Genomic DNA, 21,588 nt, shown 5'->3' with positions numbered 1-21,588 from the left:
ACGAGACTCGTATTAAAAATTTTTCAGTGGAATCACAAAATTACTATTTTTCATTTTCAACTTGTAGGTACATTTCAATTCTAAATTGCGCACGGTGCGTTTCCGCATAGACGTCAAATGGCGCTGGCTGTCGTGGGCACGAGGCATCGGGACTGTCGCGGGACCTATTGAGCCCTGCCTCGGCACATCCCGGGAGAGAAAGGGCAGGGAGCAAAGATTAAGAAAGGAATAGATTTGAAAATCTAGGGCCGCTCCCCGACGTGCATTCGCAGCCCCCTGAATGGACCTCGTCCTGTTGTCCCCTCCCTCCCTCCGGGGACTCCTGCCAGTTGAGCGAGTCCCCGAGACCCTAATCCGCGCAAACAACCCTTATGAATCTCGGATCTCCACTTGCACTTCCACCAGGGCAGGCGGGAAGGAGGATAGAATCGCCGCCAACGGCGGGAGCGGGTCGTCGGTATCCTTCTACACCCGTCGCACCCCTCCTCCCCCCCGTTCCCCCTACCTTATCCGCTCGCCTCAATCTTAAATGGTGAAATTATGAAGATGCACACTCGGGGATCGCTAGCGTCTCTTCCACGACGGCAATGCCTTGACAATTCCTTATTTGAATCCTGCCCCACTTGACCGCATCAAAAACAATTGATGCCCATCTAGCGTAATAGCCAACCAAGGTAAGAAGACTAAGGCATAACTATGGTGTAAATAAGGAAATCAAATAATTAATGAAGAAATTAGTAAAGTTATTCAAAAGTTTTCTTTCTTCCGATAACAGAAAGTTCACGGACAACACTTACTTCTTCACTATATCAGTGATGAGATGACGGAAGTAATATCATTTTCCAATTGTCATCATAGAACATTCCATTTTTTTCCTCTGCGGGATATTTTTGAGCCAGCTACATATATCGGAGATTGACCGAGGTTTCTCTGAATCCGCAAACGCCTTCCTCTCCCTCTCTGCGTTGGGAGTGACTAGATGTGCTGAGGCCTCGGCACACCTTGCAGTCAGCACACCCCACGCCCGACACGTGTGCACGCACACTACGACAACCAAGACTGTTTGCAGAAACGATGTCGAGATGAACCGAATGAAAGATTAAATAATTAACGAATACTTCGGGAACACAAAGCGGTTCCTTCTTCAGCCGAGGAATGCCATGGACTTCATTTCCCTCCTTCGTGAAACTGCCCCGGGGCCACACGAACCCCCTTGAGTCCGCCTCCTTCATTTTCCCTCCATCTCTCCACTCTTCCTTCGGCGATCTCGAGTCTTCCTCCCTCCCTCCCTCCCTTGCCTCCTTCCTTCCTTCCTGCCACGTTTCCCAACAGACTCAATCCAATTCGTCCGAGCTCTTCATCTCCCCACTCTCTTCCTCTTTTGCGAGAGAATCCCTCATACGCATAGCGGGTTGTTCGGAAGTGCTTTTCCCTTCTCATTATCATTGCGGTCCTTCTGTTACAAGGCATGATGCGATTTTCCTTCTCCTTGTGCGCTAACCTCGATTTTCTGCGCGTGCGCGAAAATAGTTCAAAGTCAAGTTTATGTCACCAACGTTTCCCCAATGTCTCCCAAAACAAGCCGTCCAACGATTAGTCATGGGACTCTTTTTCTTCCTTTTATACGTCCGTCCACGCAACGGCTGGCTTTCCCCACTTCGCACTGCTCAATCATTGAATCGAATGCTTTCGCACGCGGCACCAACGGCGTACTCGGTGGGCGCGGTCGGACGACACGAAATGAAACATCGCTCTCTCAGCATCTCACTCTCCCCATCCTTATCCGCGAGGCGTGGTTCCCTGGGGGCATCCCGACTCCTGCATGCTTTCCACACACTCAAGTACGGGTGGTGCGCGTTCCTGGAATGGAATCGCCTCCTGCCACGCACCAAACGGCAGTGACCACGCAGGCGCGAAGGCCGTCGTGCACCCTGAGACATGCCCACCGCATCCGGGGGTGAGTTCATCTCTTCCGCCCGGAGGAGGAGCAGTCTCGCCCCCGAGAGCCCCGTCGTCCGAAGAGTGGACCCTAGGGGGTCGGGAGGGGGGGATGACCTCCTAATCCAGCAAGCACCCTTCACCATCCGGATCCCTCAGAAATATATGGGAATGGATTCTTCTGATTTCCGTTGTTGGCCGAGAGTCCGCGCGCGCTCGTGCAAATATCACGTCCAGCACTCGGAGGAGAATGAAAGGGGTTTCTTCCCCTTCCCCCCCCCCCCCAGGAGCTCGGCCATTTAATGCGGACCAAGGAGCCAGCCACTACTCACTCGCTCGCTCATTCACTCGTGCGTAGGGGAGGAGGAGGCCATATCTCCTCCCCCGTGCTTAGAGAGGGGGCACCACCTCTCCAGTTATAGCGCCATTGTGCCCCCCTTCCCCCCCTTTCCCGTTTTACGTCCCCCCCTCTCGTATCTCCTTCGGAGAGGCCTCGCGTAAATATTCGACGGGCGCATGGGGCGCCCTTATTCGGCCGGAGTGACCTCCCTCCTGCGTATCCACTGACCCCTACTCCCGCTCCCTTCTGCCCGGGCGCCGCGGGCTGAATGGCGGAGAGTCTGCGGCCTCTCACGCTGGACGAAGTGCGGCCGGAGCGCTTGGTCAGCGCCCAATCGGGGGGTCACTGCTCTGTCGCGGCATTCGGACGCGTGTCATGTCACTCTGGCGGCGTTGCCCGCACCTCTTGGAATGCTATGCATTCCACTCGTTCATCACTCATCGGAACGGGCACCTCTCCTCGGCGTCATATTTCATTTAGTCATCAAAACCTTGATTAAAGCTTTTAAGTTAAAAAATATTTATTTTAGGAGTTGAGGGAATGAGAAAGTATGGTAAATTAAAATTTTGCAGCGCACTCTTAAATTAATTTATCATACGTTAAACATTTGCAACACTTGCACTGCAAGAACATGCACCGGTAATATTATTTGTAAATGTATCGAAATTTATATCAAGAAATTTATTTGAATACCAAAACAATCGAAGGAATGTATACTTAAAGAATAGACATTTGCACTTAATGATTAAGATCGGATAGATAGTATAAAGACACGAAGAGGACAGGAAGTCTTAGGGTGTCAACCATGAGAGAACCTTCCACGCGGCAGATCAACCCAACACGGTCGCCACTTAACAAAAGTTATCCCGGGATTCTCGAACTTTCAAGAAATTCTGTTTCGGCCATCCTTCCCTCAGAGCCCTAATCTGCATGTGTGCCACTGTTCGCCTAGCAGTCGAATGCGTTTAAGGGGCAGTAGTCCGCACACTTTTCCCGCCTATGAATCTCAGGCGTCCACATACCGCCCCTTGCGGGATGCTCCCCCATCCTCACCCTTTTCCCCCCCACACACACCCCTCATTCCTTCCCCCCTCTCTCTCTCCACAACCCTTCATCCTCCCCCCTTATATGGATTCATGTCGCCGCTCCCGCTACGGGTCCGCTGATCCGTAGCCGATCGCCCTTCCTCCCCCTTCAATCAAGGGTGCCTGCCGTGTGGGGGCGGGACGGTGCAGGGCTCCCCTTGTTTCTCAACCGGCGGCCCGTGGAAAAATCAGAATTACACTTCTCTGGACACTTCACTGCGAAAATGCCCCCTAAGTTGTATCGGATTTCTCTTGTTTTTGCAGCCATTAGCGAGAGAGAAACTCACGCAATGAAACTTATTCACAACAAATAAACCTCGCATTTATACGCAATAGCAGAACAAACTGTCAAAGCCGAATGGATTGGAATGAAGGTTGAATTCTATTATCCCCGAGGGTACTCACTGAGCATGCATCACTCATGATTTGCGATTAATTACGAATATATATTCAACTGCGGCGAACGCACTCCCTCGCCCCTTGATTCAAAAGGAGGGAATTAGATGTACGCTCCCTCCACTCTGTTCGCGCTTATTTTTTCATTCCAAGGGCGCTGAGATCTCTTGAGGCTGAATGTTATTCTCCCCTTTCAATTTAATGCAGCCATCGTCTGCATCCCGAGGGAGCAGCAAGCATGGACTGACTCATTTCTTTTATAATATTATCATTTCTTGTCTTTTTAAGGCTGCTCGAAGCAGAAACTCAGAGAATTGCCCCGTTTGTTCATTTACGTATTACCGAGAGCAGAGTCGAACGATCCTTTCAGTAAATTCCATGTCCCCACGTCAATTAATTTTCCCCAATTGGCGGGCCATGGGCAGATCATTTTCTCGGCAGAATAAAAGAGACACCCTCACCCCAATCCATCAAAATGTGTCGGCCCGTTAAGAAGATAAAGCGGAGGATACATTTGCTCCCATTAGGGCGGAGAACAGGCCTCGCTCCTTTGTGACACATCTCCAGCGCTCGTCGTGCCTCTCGGGTCATTGTCACCGCACTGCGATCGTCAGATTTCACGCAGCACCGAAGCGGGGCTTAAACTCGCGACCAATGGGAGGGCGACGTGCTGGGAGTGCAAGAAAAAAACAAGAACCACGTAGCGTATATCAACTCCATTTCCGTTTTCAAATGAGAAACCAATTCGCTGTCAATCTTCGAGCGCTTCCGGCTTCTCGAATGCGCGGCCGTGTCCGTCACGGCTAATGAGATAAGTGCAATAGAGGCTGTGACAATTTGCTCCCTGGCGACAACACGAGCGAACGCTCCCGTCCCGACACCCGCGGGCGATTAGGATTAGGGGGGTCCACTTGTTGAAGCCCTCAAGGGTTTATCTCTTTCCCCCAATCCTTCCCCGAGTGGCCGGCACCTCCCTGTTTAATTTAGACGGTCATTGGATCGGGTTCAAACCGAGGTCAAGCAAACAGAGGCGCTTTCGACCGACAAGGGCCTTCCATCTGGAGGCGTGAAACCATTTGTATCTACATATCCAGAGCCTCGACTGAAATTGGCGTGAGGGTCGCCGGACATCAAGGCACACGTCGACTATTGACATCGGCCAGTGAATTCTTAACATTCGATGAATTGCAGTGAATGTTGTACTCCAATTGCCGTGGGGAGAGAAGATTCGATATTTATCTCCGTATCTACGACAGTCAATTTCTCTCTTCGGTTTTGGTTATTTTCTTTGTCTAATTGTGTAATGCAGTGCTTCCATTTACTCCTAGTCTCGACTATAACCTGATAATTAGACACCTTCCATTCATCGTTCCTACAACCAATCTTCAACGCACGGGCAGCTTTTCACATTGTGTATATCATATTCATAACGAGATCGCTATCTGCGCAGGGTCCAAAACGCTCCACAGGTCTATGCAATGGCTGAGGTCTTGCCAGCGCGATATAGCACTTCTCCGTTTTTTTACATTGTAATATTCCCACAAATTATTCGTTTGAGATATCCAAGTTGCTAATCTGCAGTTGTTTGGAAGAACAGCGCTCTGCTGGAGTTTGAAGCGTGAGACCCGATATTAGCGATCAAATTTACAATTTTACACGTAAATATAATAACAACATCAACATAATCACTCACATAACAAAACATAATAACCTCACTGGTATAGATTGGGACAGCAATATCGTTAAATCTGGGACCCGCGATCCCGAATCTTGCAATTCCATGATAAAATTGGTTCAAAGAAACTCCCTCCAGGAAGAAACTCGGACAGAATTTGTCAATATTATGCAAAAAGGAATCATAGATTTCATACCTATAAAACACGTTAAAGCAAATCGCGACCACAGGTGGTACAATAAAGACGTTAGAAAAGCCCTTCGAAAGCAGAGAATGCTACACTCTAGGGTAAAGAGGGCAGGCGTGAACACATCATCCCCTGAGAATAAACAATTATGGGACATATATAGATCCTCTAAAATTGAAACCAAAACACAATTACGTAGCGCCTTAATGGACTTTAAACGCAAAGTACTTTGCGAGCACTTGGACACTGACCCCAAAGCTTTCTGGTCATATGTTAGGGAAGTAAATGGGAGTAAACAAACCGTGGCTTGCGTGGCGTGGATTGTACCAATATAATTCATACAGACAGTGAGGGTAAAGCTAACATCCTAAATTCATTCTTCCAAAGCGTTTTCTCGAATGATGTTGCCACCGCATATCTCCAAGAAACAATACCTGTACATACTCCACCCATGGAAAAAATAACAGTGGACCAACAAGGAATTCTAAAATTGCTTAATGAGATTAAACCCAACAAATCCCCGGGTCCCGAAAATATACCAGCTAGGGTGATAAAACATTTAGCTCCAAACATTGCGCCGTAGCTTGAATTTATATTTAACAAATCCCTCACAGAGTGCAAAGTACCTAAGATTTGGAAAACCGCGCAAATAACGCTTATTTTTAAAGATGGTGACAGGGAGGATCCCAGTAATTACAGACCTATATCTCTCACTTCTATCTGTTGCAAAATCTTAGAGCGCATAATTGTCAGTTCAATAATGAGACACCTTGACAATATTAACTTTTTAAGTGACAATCAACACGGATTCAGGAAAACCCGCTCCTGCGAAACCCAATTAGGATTATTTACACATGATTTACTTTTATCTGGTGAGAGAGGTAGGCAAGTGGATGCGATCTTCTTAGATTTTCAAAAGGCATTTGATAAGGTTCAACATGGTAAACTCATTCATAAATTAAAGGTCGCGGGTATAAACAAGGGTGCCATAAATTGGGTTAAAGATTTTCTTTCAGAGCGGGAACAGAGGGTAGTCCTTGATGGCGCTAGTTCCGACAGCGTTAGAGTCACGTCGGGGTACCTCAGGGAAGTGTGATCGGGCCGTTGCTTTTCTTGATTTTTGTTAACGATTTGAACCGCGAAGTGAAAAGTAAAATTAGGATGTTCGCGGATGACACGGTGATCTATCGGGAGATATCTGGGGATGAGGATCGTTTTATTCTAGCACAGGATTTAGATTGCATTACAAAATGTGTTCTAACTGGGGATTGACACTAAATTATAAGAAATATTCGGTGGTAAATTTCTTTAATAGATCAACGGAATTTGTTTACAAATTAGCTGGAGGTGACCTAGCAGTAGTTGATACGGTACCTAGGTGTTACATTCACAAAAGACTTAACTTGGGGGACTCACATACGTAAAATCTGCGGTCAAGCATATAAAAAATTAGGATTCATTAGACGCATTGTCGGCAAAAGTGACTCGAAGGTCAAGGAACGTTGTTACCACGCTCTTGTAAGGCCTCATTTAGAATACGCATGCAGCGTGTGGGATCCGAGTGAAAAAGGTCTCATTCGGGAAATTGAGAAGGTTCAACGCCGGGCAGCCCGTTTTGTAAAAATTTCTTACGCTAACACGCAAAGCGTCACCGAAATGCTCATGGAGTTGGGGTGGGAATCATTAGAAGACAGACGATTCAATGCAAGATTGAAATTATTAAATAAATTCAGATCCGTATGTTTCAGCACCGAGGTCTCGCAAATTATTCGTACTCCTACATACATTGGTCGCTTGGATCATGCATATAAAATTCGGGAAATAGATGCCAGAACTAGCCGACTCAAGGACTCCTTCTTCCCACGGACAATACGGGATAGCAACTGCAGGGTTATAGATAGCAAAAATTCCACTTGCCACCCTTGGCGCCTAAAAAATAATTAGTTCTACTTAAATGTATGCTCTTCCACTAACCTTATGTGTTTTGTTATAATAACCCATTTTTTCCGAATGACCTCATTCGTGTTCTGTTCATCTGTTTTTAAGTCTCCCTTTCAATCCCTCGTCCCTCTCCGCGGGGGGAAATTCCTGCTACCTGCAAGTGATGTTTCACATTCTTGCTTGTTGTGTCCTAGCTTGCGTGTTGTAGGATGGCTTTCGTGCTGCATCCTGGGATGCAGTTTTTTGTTGTTTTGCGTTATATGTGTTGGCATGAGTATTGCATGAAGGGATTTTTGCATGAGTGTGTGCGCTGCTGTGGGTGTAATTTTCTACGTTGCTGTTTTGAATGTGGTATTGTTCCTTTTTACGGTTGGTGACCTAACACCCCCCGCCACACGCCCTTGCGGCGGCTGGCGGGGTATTATGTAGATGTAGATGTAGCGCCTTGTGAATGCTTTAACCAAATACGTGTGTACTTACGGGTGTTATGCGCAGGCATTGAGGGGGTAATGGATTTTGCTCCGAACGTTCGGAAATAATTTGCAAAAATGAAATAACAATCATTGCATGCAGTCGCTTGAGAAGAGGCAGGCATTTTACACGCTCTGAAAATCAGCACCAATAGTTTCGTATTTAGACAGCACCGCTGGGCGCCATCAAAAATCTCCCTCCCATCACTTTCCGATTTCCATGTACACGTAAGCATCCTACGTCACTTCACACCATTCAGAGAGTGTATCCATTTTCTCGTCCTTCCAAAGCTCAGCATCTTTAGTGCATCTCTGGAGATTGTGATGGCAGCGTTACCCAAGCTAAGTGGCCGTGATTAGTTGGCTTGATTACGTTTGGCATTTCCCCACTCCCAACGCTCTCGGGTCTACGTCCGAGCCCGTGGCTCTAAAGTCATACGGCTTTATTTTCTTAAAATACAGTAGCACGTGTTTTTAGGATTTCACTGGAGATCTCGCCCGCGACAACAAGCAATAATACTTTGTGAGATTACTTGGAAGAGCCTCGCTCGCCGATTTCATTTCTTAAGAGGAAGGAGGCGACGCGGTAGAAGCGACGTTCTATCGGACGTCGCTGGTTGATATGCAATTCATGCGACAGATGCAAAAGAGAAAGAGGAGGGATCGAGTGGCCAGTGGGAGTCCACGGGATGGATATTCACAAAACAGGAACTGATTCTATCAACTATACTCATTCTCTTTGCCCTGGGGACACTTCTCGACGAAACACACTGCTGTTCGGTGCGATGCGTTCTTCTGGGCGACGGGACGGATTGGCGGACCAACGATGGCCTTCTCCCCAACCTAGCAGGCTGAGTGCCTCCCAAAGGGAGATCGGATGGCCCACAGACCGACTCGGCCGTTCCGTTCGGTGTCCAGAGGGCAATGATGTGCTAAGCGTTGTTCCCGTCGGGGGGTGCCCCGGTGTTCGGCGCGCCCAAGGTGAGGTGACACTCGCCCGGTCGCTTCGTCATGGCAGGGCGCAATCCCCATCCGCCCCCCGAGCCCGGCAGCCCGCCCCGGGACGGGACGGGACTCCTTCCCGCGCCCCCCGGGACGCTAACCCATCCCCATCGGATTGTGAGATAGCCACCTTCCCACTAAGTCTTCAGAGTCGAGCCCCACTCCCAGACGAGCCAGCATTCCGAAAATATCACCACTCCCTAAACCATCACGGTTGCGATTAGAAATAACAACAAAAAACGCGGTCCTCAAATAATGGAAAGGCTAAGTTAAACATCAAACTCCTTTAAAATACCAACTTTTCTGGGCACTGTTTTAGACAGAGTTGGTCAAAAACATTAAGAGAAATATAGTTTAGGCAGAGAAGCGTCGACGAAGCGAAAGACGTAGGTGATGGGCGTCCCGAAGTAAAGATGTAAAGAAAAGGTAAGTGATAAATTTGAAACAGAGCGTAGTAACATGAACTTTCGTCAACCAGACAGACGGACAAGTTTTAAATTAGACTTTGAAGGTGTGATTGCGGAGAAGAATGTAGAAAATGAACTCGACGAACTGAAAGGGAAACAGGCAATTGATACAAGTATAACATTGCAATAGGGGAAGGTTGAGATGATCGACAACAGACTGGGTATTATGTATATCCCACCCTACTACGACGGTCATAAATCTGACCTGGTAGCTGCGGGGCTCGGCCTGTTGGGTCTTGTGTCGTGCCCGGTAGCGAAGCAGTTAGAAGAGGGGGCTTGAGATGTGACTCAGGTGCTAAAAGAAGCATGGCATTTCCCATCTACACGAGCGGTTTTCCCCACCCTCGACTCTTTGGCAATGTAGAGCTGGAATGATGAAGACGAAAGGCGAGCGCATAGCCACTTAAATAATTTAGGACCGCGGGGGTGACCGTCCGAATGAGGAGCCGCGCTGGATGGAGCAAGATTCAAAGTCCAGGTTTTGCTTCGTGAAAGTTTTGAATGTCCGTTGAACAGGGAAAATCGAAGTATCCCTTTAAAAATCGAATCCATCTATGTACCCGAGGAAGAATACGCAAATCGTTCAAATATGCCAACCTTTGCATATTCTATTCTCAACGATGAGATTGTTCTTATTAAATGGATAATTTCCGAGTCTTCATTCGGACGGCGACCCGATAATCGAAACCCGTGATATAGGAGGACCCCATCGTTGACTCGCCAACCCCACTGCGATTCCTATGAGGATATCCACAGAAGGGATACCGCCATAAACCACGGAATCAGGGCCAAAGCTGCTTTATTCGTCCCCCGTTTGGTCCCTGCGTGGAGTATGAATTGCATTAAGGGATGATAACGTGCTTTATGAAACACTGCATTTACGGCCGAGCAATATTGGTGGCAGTGAGCGAGTTTTGGCTCACCTAATGATATCCTATTGGCATTACTAATGTTATCTGTGGGCTCAATTTGGCGATGGCGTACAAGACCGTGGGCTAAAAGGCGCCCCCCCCCCGTCCTGCCTTGTGTCGGGGCACGGGTTGTTGGGAGTGCAGCAGTCGCTAACAGTTGGATGAGACTTAAAATGTATGAATATGATGTATTGGCAAAATCATTAAAATTATGTTCGATAGTAAAAATACCTAAAAATATTTTGCTATGTTTTAGTTACATTTGAGATAATATTCTCAAAATAGAATTTATGAATAATTAGAAAATAATTCTACTGGTACTAATTTAGAAAGTGATATCTGAATGGAATATTGTCAGTAACTCGATCAAGACCAAAGCGTTTTCCCAACTATAATTCCCTTAGTATGATTTTGGTGACCTGTTCTGCAAAATATTACGTCTGTTTCAGGCACATAAATCTTTGAGCAATATTATTTTGGCCGAAGTTTGAAAACTTAAAATATACTCGGTCCGTAAACTTATGCCAATACGGTAAAAGGATTGGAATTGAAAATTTTACCCACAGCATGTTTTCATTGTTCACGGCGATAAAGTCTAGGCGGTATCATTTATTCGCATTCCGAGTCAGTTATCGGGAATTTCTGAAATATAGACATCCCCTCGTGATCACCTAACAGGTCGCATTTTCGATTTGCCCGGTTGACAGCCTCGGGACCGTATCGCGAATTGCACTCCGCCCCCTTTCGATACACCCGACAATCATCCATCCCCAAACAAAGCACTACTATCACGCAGCGCCGATCTCCCCTCTCCATTAGCCTTTTGTTGATCTATCCATCTTGGTCCGGCCCCCTTCTTCTTCGCCCCCCCTCCCACACGCATCCCGCCAAACCACTCCCACGCCCTCCCCTCCCTAGTCCACCTTCCCCCTCCCCTGCACTCCACCTTCCACCCTCAGTCCCGCGTCTGGCCTCGAGAGGGAGCGAGAGAGAGAGAGAGGGAGTGCCTCAGCGCGCCTGCGTGGAACGAGCCGAGCGCCCCCAGCCGCCTCCACCGCCTCCTGCCGAGCGACCGCCTCCGTTCGCTCTCTCTACGCCCGACCCGACCGACCGACCACTCCGGAGCCCGGCGACCGCCCGTCCCATCGCCGAACGACTCCCGCCCGCTTGGACGGCCGCCGCAGAGCGAGCGAGCCCGGACCCTCTCTCCATGCCCGCTCCGCCGCGGACGCCGTCTCCTCTGTGTTCCCCTCGGCGATTTAACGCGGCGACCCTCCGGACTTGCCAGCGACGGAAAGTCCATCGGCGTCGACCGAGGATTTCTTTTCCCGCTCCGGCGTGGATTGGCTCCTCCCAACGGGAGTCAGCGAGAAGGTAATTATCGCCACTGGCACTTGGCAACGCTCGTGTGTTCACAGCGAGTGTTTTTGCGTGTTTGTTTGTGTGTGTGTTCTTGAAAGTCGAGGGAAGCGAGTACGAAAGCAGAGGAAAAGATAAAACCGACCGAAAGGACTGTTGACGCCGCCTCGTCTCGCCCTGAAAATATCCTCCCTGGAATTTCTGTTATTCGGAGGGTCTTGGTCGCTTGTTCGAGACTACCCAATTAGGAAGTAGGCTGTGGTGGTCACGTGGATCAAGGGTTCTTTACGCATGTGATTCTTTGGCAATCAACTTTCCCTGCAGCGCATTTTTGTGGCCTACTTCTCGGCAGCAATAGTGTGGATCTAGAAATAGATATTATTCCCTCTCTGTGCCGACGTGAATCAAAGATGATTTGAACTCTTCTAAGGCAGAGTCGTGCGTGCAATCCTCGCGGTTCCAGTGCCTCCGAAACCAGGCAATTCGATGCAAATGTGACACTTCATGTCTTCGCTCGTAACGATCACGAGTGATCACGATGGAGGCCGACTGAATCGACGGGTGCGTTTTTATTTCAAGAGTGTACAAATCGCGTGTGGCGTGGCGAGTTCATAGATCGGCAGAATGGCCGTCAAGGCGTGGGAGAGCCCGTGGCGGGGGTGTTGGGCCATCATCCATTCGTGCAGAAATAAGACTTCGGAGTTACCATCCGCTATTTCGAATTGTGTGTTCGTCAACCATTCTCGGAGATGGAAGCACTCGGCGTCACCTTCGTTGTGGTGTCGAAAGAGTGGGCGGGAGAATAGATGTTCAACCCCGGAGTTGCACCCTCACCTCCAGGTTTCTTGCGACACCAAGGCAATAGTTCCAGCACCCATTAGTATTTTTCGATTCGACCACCGACTCACGATAAGAGAGAGATGGGCACGGCAGATGCAAGAGCTCGTTCTCCCCTCGATCGATATGCGAGCATAACGATATCGAACCCAAGCACTCGTCGACTAAAAACCAAACTGGTGCTTTAGTTAAACACAGCAATGATTGCATTATGCAAACAGTGATGTGACTCTGCAGGTGTTTGCGTAGACGAGTAAATAGTATTCACATGCATGTACGAATGGGGTCACTCCTAACACTCCCCTCCACAGTCCTTTCAGCGTACCTAGCACCCGCCCTCCAGGCGGCTTGCAGCGTGTTGTGTATATTTATTTAGGTGTACACTGCGAAAATATTTCAATAGAAAATATAACGCGTTATTTCCTGCGTGAAAGCCTCGCGTTCTACCTCCTCACTTTGAATATGCGAATCGAGTGTTCGGTGGAAGAGATTGATTTCGTAATTAAATTGAAGAGAGAGGGAATCCACCCGTTTCGCGAAGGAGGCGCGAATGGAGCAACCGGCAGCTCCGCGCCATCGTAATTATTGATAGTCCTGGGTCGATCGAGGGGTCAGTTCTCCCTAAAGCACAACTGGACATAACCTCAGGAGAGCGCAAAACGACTCGCAAATGGAACCATTCGAACGCCATCGTCGAGTCTGATGCTTGCTGGTGACCTAATACCCCCTGCTTGCCCTCCTGCCACCCAGCGAGAAAGGTTGTCAGGGTGTCCGGCCCAAAACATCGAATTGTTTTAATTTGCTTCCCCCCATCCCCCCTAAGAGCCTGGAAATCCTGATAGCTTCCACGATGGAACTTCGGTACCCTTGGTTGATTGTTGCTGACCGGTCAGCAGCAAGACTAGGTGGGGCGATAATTGCAAACCTTCGATGTCGGACATTCCAATTCCTTTCCGTGTAGGCATGCAGTGCAGCCCCATTGGTGACAATTGCCTCGACATCATCTTGAACATGAAGTGATTAATCCGTAAGTGTGCGCTTTCCCGTGAAGGATGTTTTGCTACTTTTCGAAGTCTGCTCACATTTTGTGTCCCCACTCACTCACACGTATTAGGAAGGATGCGATTTCATCTTTGTGATAGCAATTTTTCTCCGCGGCGGTCCTTCACTGCGTCGCCTTCTCCTCATCCTCCATCCAGAGGGAGATCTCACACGTCCTCGTCTAACGTCGGTCAGTCCGGGGCATCAATCAGTCAAGAGCGAGCCAGGGGGCGCAAGTTATCACGGATATTCATTGACCTTCAGTTATTTTAATTTGCGTTGATATTTATTAGAGTAAGTGTAGTTTTATTTTCGGTAACTTTGAGTGGCTTGCGCGACCTTCCGTGCCATTTTCTGACCAAGAATCTTGCGAATGGGAAGCGTATCTCTTGGCTTCATTTCGGCGTTCGCTCTGGGGCAGAGCTAAGTGCGAGGGCGTATAAGAGGGAGGAACAACCATCGACGCAATTGGTGATTGCGCACCATCACATTTTCGACGATTTCGGAGAGGAGCGCGTGGGGACTACGATGGTCGTTATTTGTTCGAGTGAAATCCTTTATATCTCGGTCGCTTTGGTAATCAGTTTCCCGGGTGACTCTGCGGTTTCCTCTAGCAGAGTAATACCGTATCGTAATATCTAGGTATGTTCTGCAATCAATTTCCCTTTCGCTTATTGATATCCTGTATTGTAAGACGCCCATTCCCCGACTGCTCTAAGCACATTGTAAACGCACGCGCCCACATCAACATACGCGCGACCACGAGCGATAAGAGAAGTTTAACGGAAAAAGATGACACATCCGGGATCTCCACCCGGGCTTTTCACCCCGAAAGCGAGATGTCCGCGCTGAGTTCTCTGCTGTGCCGTATTTTTCCAGTGACATACATTATTACTACATTGTGTTCGTCCGTATTTTTCCTCCACGTGTCCTTCAACCATATGCTCATTAAGTGTTTGTGTGTGTCTGCATTGTGTGTGTGTATATTTCTATACATATACTTCTACTATATAAACACAGATGTAGATTTTTAGAATATAGAGACACAAAGAAAGGACACTCACAATATGTTATTTGACGTTTAGACAGCGATAGATTCTGAAGGCGACAGCCGAGCTGTCGAAACGTCAAATAACATATTGTGAGTGTCCTTTCTTTTTGTCTCATATATATATATATATATATATATATATATATATATATATATATATATATATATGAATCTCTATTGTCCATCATTCATTCCCAAGAAAAAAAAATATGATGGACAATAAATATATATATATATATATATATATATATATATATATATATATATATATATATAATGATTATACGGAAAAACTCACACGAGCGGCACAATAATGGGACGGCAATTAGAACACAAATAGAATAGCAACATTTAAAAGGACACAACACGGTAAATTGTTCGAGAGCTTTCGGCCCTCTCTGAGACCTTCTTCAAGTGTGTGTCTACTTGAAGAAGGCCTCTGAGAGGGCCGAAAGCTCGAACAATTAACCGTGTGAGTGTCCTTTTCAATGTTGCTATTCTATTTGTGTTCTATTGTGCCGTCCCATTTTATATATATATATATATATATATATATATATATATATATATATATATATATATATATATATATATATATATATATATATATGTGTGTGTGTGTGTGTGTGTGTGCGTGCCTGTGTATATGTGTGTATATATATTATATAAATGCATCTATAGCGAACAAGAACACAAAGCACAAAAAAAGAAACTCACTCACTTTCATTCACATGTGTTTCCTTTCTTTTTCGCGTGTTTCTGGATTTTTGTTCGCTAGGGCCAACGCCATATATACTTTACTATTGAAAAAGCAAAGATAGATTAATTACTAGTTGACTGCACCGCCACCTGCTCTACAGGGCTGAGAACAAATCTGCATTTGTCTATGAATTCAAAGTGTATGTAATGTGATGCAGATGTACGCCGCTTGCGAAGTCTAAATAATTACGAGCGAACCCAGTCAGACGTAGACGTTCCTCGGGCTCGTGCGTGAGGCCAGTGATGGCACGGGAAAGGCGCCATGCACCCTTGCGACGGCATTGCGCGCACTTAGATGAGGCCACGGTGTGGGGTTAAGAGGGAAATTGAACTAGGGGGCGTCCCTTTTCCGCGAAACCGCAGGGGGTACCACCGGCCGTGATTTGAGTGCCCCGGAAATTAATGCAGAAGCACAGTTGAGCGAGAGCGCATCCCGCCCTTGGGCCGGACCCATCCGCCCCCTGCCGATCCCCGCGACGCCCTCTCCCTGCCTCGAATACTCTCCCTTGGACTCTCTTTTGTCGATCATTGAGAAATGGACGGGGCTCCTAATTTTAGGGCTTTGATATTTCGCTGGACTCCAGGAATAGCGGCCGGCGATTAATTGGGCAATCGCCGGCCGCCCGATCGGCTCGATCCGTTTCCGCGGCCGATCAACAACATCCCTCGGCCGCCACGCCTGCGTCTCACGTCACGAAGACCACTTCGAGAGTGCGTGGCAGATGGTGTTACGTCACCAGCCATTTGAAATTATTTTGATTATTGATGTTTTCAGGCAATAATTTGAGTGCGTGATGTTTAGTGCATCATTGTGATCACGACCTCTGCCACGGGCGACGAATTTGTCTCCTGCCTATATTGATCCGCTGGGCGGCGAATTTCCCTCAATATCTCGATATGTTGTCGACTGCCAATGTACTACAACGCTAGCAATAGTCCACCTCCGCGTTTGTAATGACCTTCGAATGGTTGTAACTTGCATATCGACATGGAATGTGCTCGTGACCTCCTTGCTTCCAGTGGCTCCCGAGCAAGTCCTTCCGGATACGGCGTGACGCCTTCCGCCCTCTGTCCCGCTTAGATTCGCATTTCTGTTTTCTCGAGGGTCTCAAAAACACTATAGGTGTATATTCATTATGCGAGGTCTGAGCTACGGAAAATGTCATTTCTGCGTTACCGTCGTTTTAATATCGATACGTCTCACCCATGATCGTTCTGCGATCACCCTCAAGGCCGCCCGTGAGTGTTCATGGTGATAGGGCCACTCCACCCATTCCATTTGGTCGGCTTACCAGAAATTGATTTATATTCCCAGAAGAGCAGTATGATATGTTTGCGGAGTTAACTGAGATCATATTCTTAGCACTTCTCTCGCTGATATTGCTGGTAATATCCAGATCGTTAGAAAGTCTCAAAGTCCGTTGTATTGCTTCTGACTCGATAGTTTTCAGTCTGCTTGAGAATAGTATGACGTAAAGGCCTGGGAATCGTGGCCACTCGCAACCAAGGCAATGTCTCGGTGTCTGTTTGGGCGACACGTGGCGCGCTCAGATGACCACGGTATGACTCCGTCGGGGAGTATTTTTACGTCTTTCGCGTGGAATGCCGACCAATCCATCCCACACCGTGGCGCGCTCCCAGATCGGAGGGAGGAGAGTGGATGCCAGAGCAACACTAATGAAATCGCACAAGTGCGCTCACGGCTACATTTGTGTCATTTGTTTATCGCTCCGAATGCCTTCGAGGAAGCGCTGTCTCGTATGCATTTCTATGTATTCTGTGCTGATGTACCCAATGGCCGGTATCGATTTACACGCATTCATAGTTTCGGAGGAGGCGCTTCTTTTGACCATTGGGTCCTGCTCCGGTGCAAATGGCAACTCGCCCCACTCCGAACGGTGGCCTCCTCGCGCTTCTCTCTTGACATTTGTCCTATTTGTTAATATCAATTGTCTGTCTTTGGTAAATGCCGAGGTCCCGTCCAGCTTATTCCTTATACCCATTGACTAAAACCCTGACCCGAGTGCCATCGGCACTTTCGGTATTTTCCGGTTACGGTTCGGATGGGAATGAGTGCACACCAGACTAATTTTGACACAAATATGACCCTGCCGCAGTCGTACAATAGTATTACGTATCCTTTATTGCTCGTGGAAAAAATCACATCTTTAATCTATTCTGAACTTAATCTCTCTAATTTAATTAGCATGATCGCTCCTACCGTAGTATGATGGGGTTAATAACTCCTTTTCCACATCACTGCCGAAGAGACCTCCTTCCAATTTATGCAAAAGATTTAATCTGTAATTTAGCCTTCGCTCCATTAAGTGATTCCCAGCCTAGATCCTCTAATATTTTGGATACGGTACGAAGTTTATCATAATATCGTTTTACAAACCTACGCTCCAAGCGATCCAATTCGGCAATCAATCCAACCTCATGAGGATCCTATATGCTTACAGTATATTCTAAATGAGGCCTAACCAACGACATATCACATTTCTGTTTGATCTTTTTATCACATTTACCAGTAATCTTCTCAGACATCACACTTTTTTATTAGCTTTCCCACATATTCCCCATATCTGTGTTTTACTCAGGAGAGGTCGTGGGTGAGGGTTACTCCTCTGAGTATTTAATCGGGTCTACACATTCCATTTCGGTGTTTGCAATGCAGTAAGCGTTCGAGTGGTAATCGTTCTTTTTTCAAAAATTTGTGACTACGAACGTTTTAAGTTTAGTTGTAACTGCCAAGTTTCGTACCAGCGTTGCATAGGATTAAGGTCATCTGAAAAAATTACTGTCCTCAGGATCACGAATTTCACGCTAAACCACGACATCGCCGGAAAATAGACGTATCTTGCTACTGTCTACCGAGTCAATGCCGTTAATGTAAAGTAGGAATAAAAGTGGTCCGATAACTCTTCCCTGGGGAATATCTGAAGTAACTTCTACTGCATTTACGCTAACTTCATCCATCACTACTCTTCGTACCCGACCATTCAAAATGTCTTTAACCCAACCCCAGGCATTTATGCCATATGCTTCTAGTTTTATGAGTAGTTTACAATGAGGTACTTTGTCGCAGCCTTTTTTTTAAATCTAGGAAATGAGCGTCCACTGGAACATTGCTCTCTCCCAAAATAAGAATATCGTGAACAAAAAGCGCAAGTTGTGCCCCACAGGATTTACCCCATTGGGAACCGGGCTGATTTCTCATTAATAACTTCTAGATGTCTCACGATCAAACTAGCAACTATATGTTCCATAACCTAGCGCAAAATATATTATTTTGTATATTATATGTTATTTTCTAGCATCCATTTTGTGCTAGGTTATGTAAAGGGCGGTAATTACTCGGTTCCTCCTTGTCTCTGTTTTTAAACATTGGTGTTATGTTAGCCGTTTTCCAATCTCTGGGAATGTAGTTATCTACCAGCGACTTCTTCAATATTATTTCTCGTTACTACGTCGCCGAAACTAAATCCTTAAATATACGAGCGGGTATTTGATCGGGCCCGGAGGTTTTATAAGGTTTAATGTTTTTCAGCAAATGTTCTATTTCATTTTTGATATTTCAATGTTGGGTGTCGGTTGGCCAGCATCATTTGGGAGACTATTGGAGAAATTCGTTGAGACATTCGATGAAGACGTTTTGAAAGAAGGAATTTAATTTTTTAGTCTTTCCCAAACTTCCGTTCACTCTTTCGCCTTTATCATTTTTAAATGAATTCACTGTTGACTTATTTCAACCTCCATGGTGCACGACCGAAATGCTTACCGATTCTCTTCTAAATTTTCTGCTAACCCTTTCCTTTTGCATTCCCTTAACTGAGTCGGGGGTATCTTTGCCTGTATCCCCCGCTGTAAATCTGTGTGTGCTTCAGTGATTAGACGGGACATTGAAATCTTCGTCAGCGCCGCAAACATCGTGTTGGGATTAGGAACCTTTGATTTATTTATCTATATCTAGTGTTGAATTATCTTGGTCGTCCACCACTAATATGCGAAGATATAGTATATACTTTTGGATTAGGGTATTTAATTGAGCACCAAACGCTTTCATTGCCATTACTCGTAATGACCTCAGTCTTGTTGACGAAAGGATATATATGTATGTATGTTTATACATACATATATATGTATATATATATATATATATATATATATATATATATATATGCAACCATAAACTCAGTAATCAACCCGAAGGTCGGTTTGGTAGGTGATGGTAGAGTTCACCCAGTACTAAGCCCTATACGGCGTGTAAACATTCACACATCAGGGTAGGGGGGCCAGTTCCTTTCCTTGTGCTGGTTATGGTTTCCCAAGAAGATCTGGTAGCCGAAAAATCACATTGCTTGGGTGGAGCTGCAGGTGCCCAGAGTGCCTTGCCCGGGAATCGAACCCGGGACCCTCTGGTCAGTAGTCCAACGCTCTACCTCCTGGACTACCGCGACAAATATGTATATATTTTTTGTACATTGCTGTCGTTCAAAACAAAAAGTCAATGTTTGGAATGATGGGAATATTTTTTCTCTTAGATTTATTTAAATATTTGAATGTGAATCATAGCTGACGATGATTTCACATCCATTGCTACATTTGCAGAATTCTAATTACTTGGATGTATTTGTTCAATATTCTGTGTTATTTTCACAATCTTCATTTTTCGTGATAAATTTCATAAAAGGAACGGAAATTCTTCTGGCTGAAAAAGAATTTCCCTAGCATGTCAGCATGACAACTGAAATGTTACTATCCAGTGCATGATGATTGAACGGATAAGTGAGTTCTGGCGGGGGACGCGCTTGTAGTGACTTGTGCGAGGCGCGACTCCACTTCTTCGCGCCCGCTCGGTCATCGCTCGTGAAGCTGAGCGCCGTGCGTTCGCGCCCCCCGCCAGTCGCGTCTTATTTACCCACGCCTTAGTGCTGAGGCATGGACTTTTCCTGCGGTACGAATCGCCTTGAGTCATGTTCTTATTCAGCCGTCCATTTCGCGATGGAATGCGAGCATGAGCTAGAGAGAGATAAAAGTACGCCACCCTGGTACCATTTTCATTTGGTGCCATGCCCGCACGTTAAGCATTATTTCGCAGACTGCGGACTTCCGGCCACACCTAATAATGTTTCGTCGGCCGTGAGTATGTGCGGTGATAATTAATATATCCAATCTTTTCTCTGTTATCAAGATTATGGCAGATGAGAAATCTGTTTCTTAGGGCAATTGGTCACATCGTGATGTCTCGTTGTGTTCAGCTATTCACGCGATCCGTAATTAAATTCGACTTGGTCTCGCTCAGGTCTGGGGGCGTATGTGATTTCAAAAATGTGTGTCAACAGCAGAAATCCTAAAAGCATTTGAAGGTATCTCGCCGCTGTTTGCCTGACGCGTTCCTCCACCTTCATCTTCACTCAAGGACGGTGAATTCTTAAAGAAACTCGATCGTCTTTTTGGGAAAATGTAAAGATTAAATGTCACACCTCGGTAATTCTTAGTTTCTAATTCTACAGTTATGTTTTTTTCTCCCTTTTTTTATTGAATTGCCCCTGCGCTTCCGCTGTTGCCCGGATGGTTCGTCGAAAAGTGGCGAGAGTGGAAAGTGGTACAACCCTCTCGCCGCACCTTCCTTCTCCCGCATTCGAATAATGAGTGCGGCGTTAAAGATGGGAAATGCACGTAGAAAAGGGAAGTGGGTTGGGCGATGTTATATTTTGGAGAGGCTCACACAGTTCGCCGTGCGACGTATTGCCAAAAACTGAGCATGTGGTGCATTGCGCATTAGTGGCTTGGGTGACAAGGACTGCTTTTACACACAATGGAACCTTCAGAGCCTTCCGCTGACAAACATTACATTATTATTGTTACATAATCTCATTCAATAAATTTGTAACAAAACAACGATTTGAGGTTTTCGCGAAAGACGAGGGGTAACTTAAACGTTAAAATATTAGGTCAGATTTGAAAATTTTCCTGTCTCAGAAGTGTATCGAGCCAATGTGTAGAATGGACGTAAGAACAAGGATTACCGCTAGGTAAAGAAGTTTTCATCAGGAGGAAGGAGTAAATGACAGGGAAGGATGATTATAAAAGGCTGTTCAACAATTAAGGATGTTAAAAAAACAA

Source organism: Hetaerina americana, unplaced genomic scaffold, assembly GCF_022747635.1.
Source record: "Hetaerina americana unplaced genomic scaffold, ioHetAmer1.1.p SCAF_6, whole genome shotgun sequence".
Lineage (NCBI taxonomy): Eukaryota > Metazoa > Arthropoda > Insecta > Odonata > Calopterygidae > Hetaerina > Hetaerina americana.
This window is presented reverse-complemented; position numbering follows the sequence as displayed.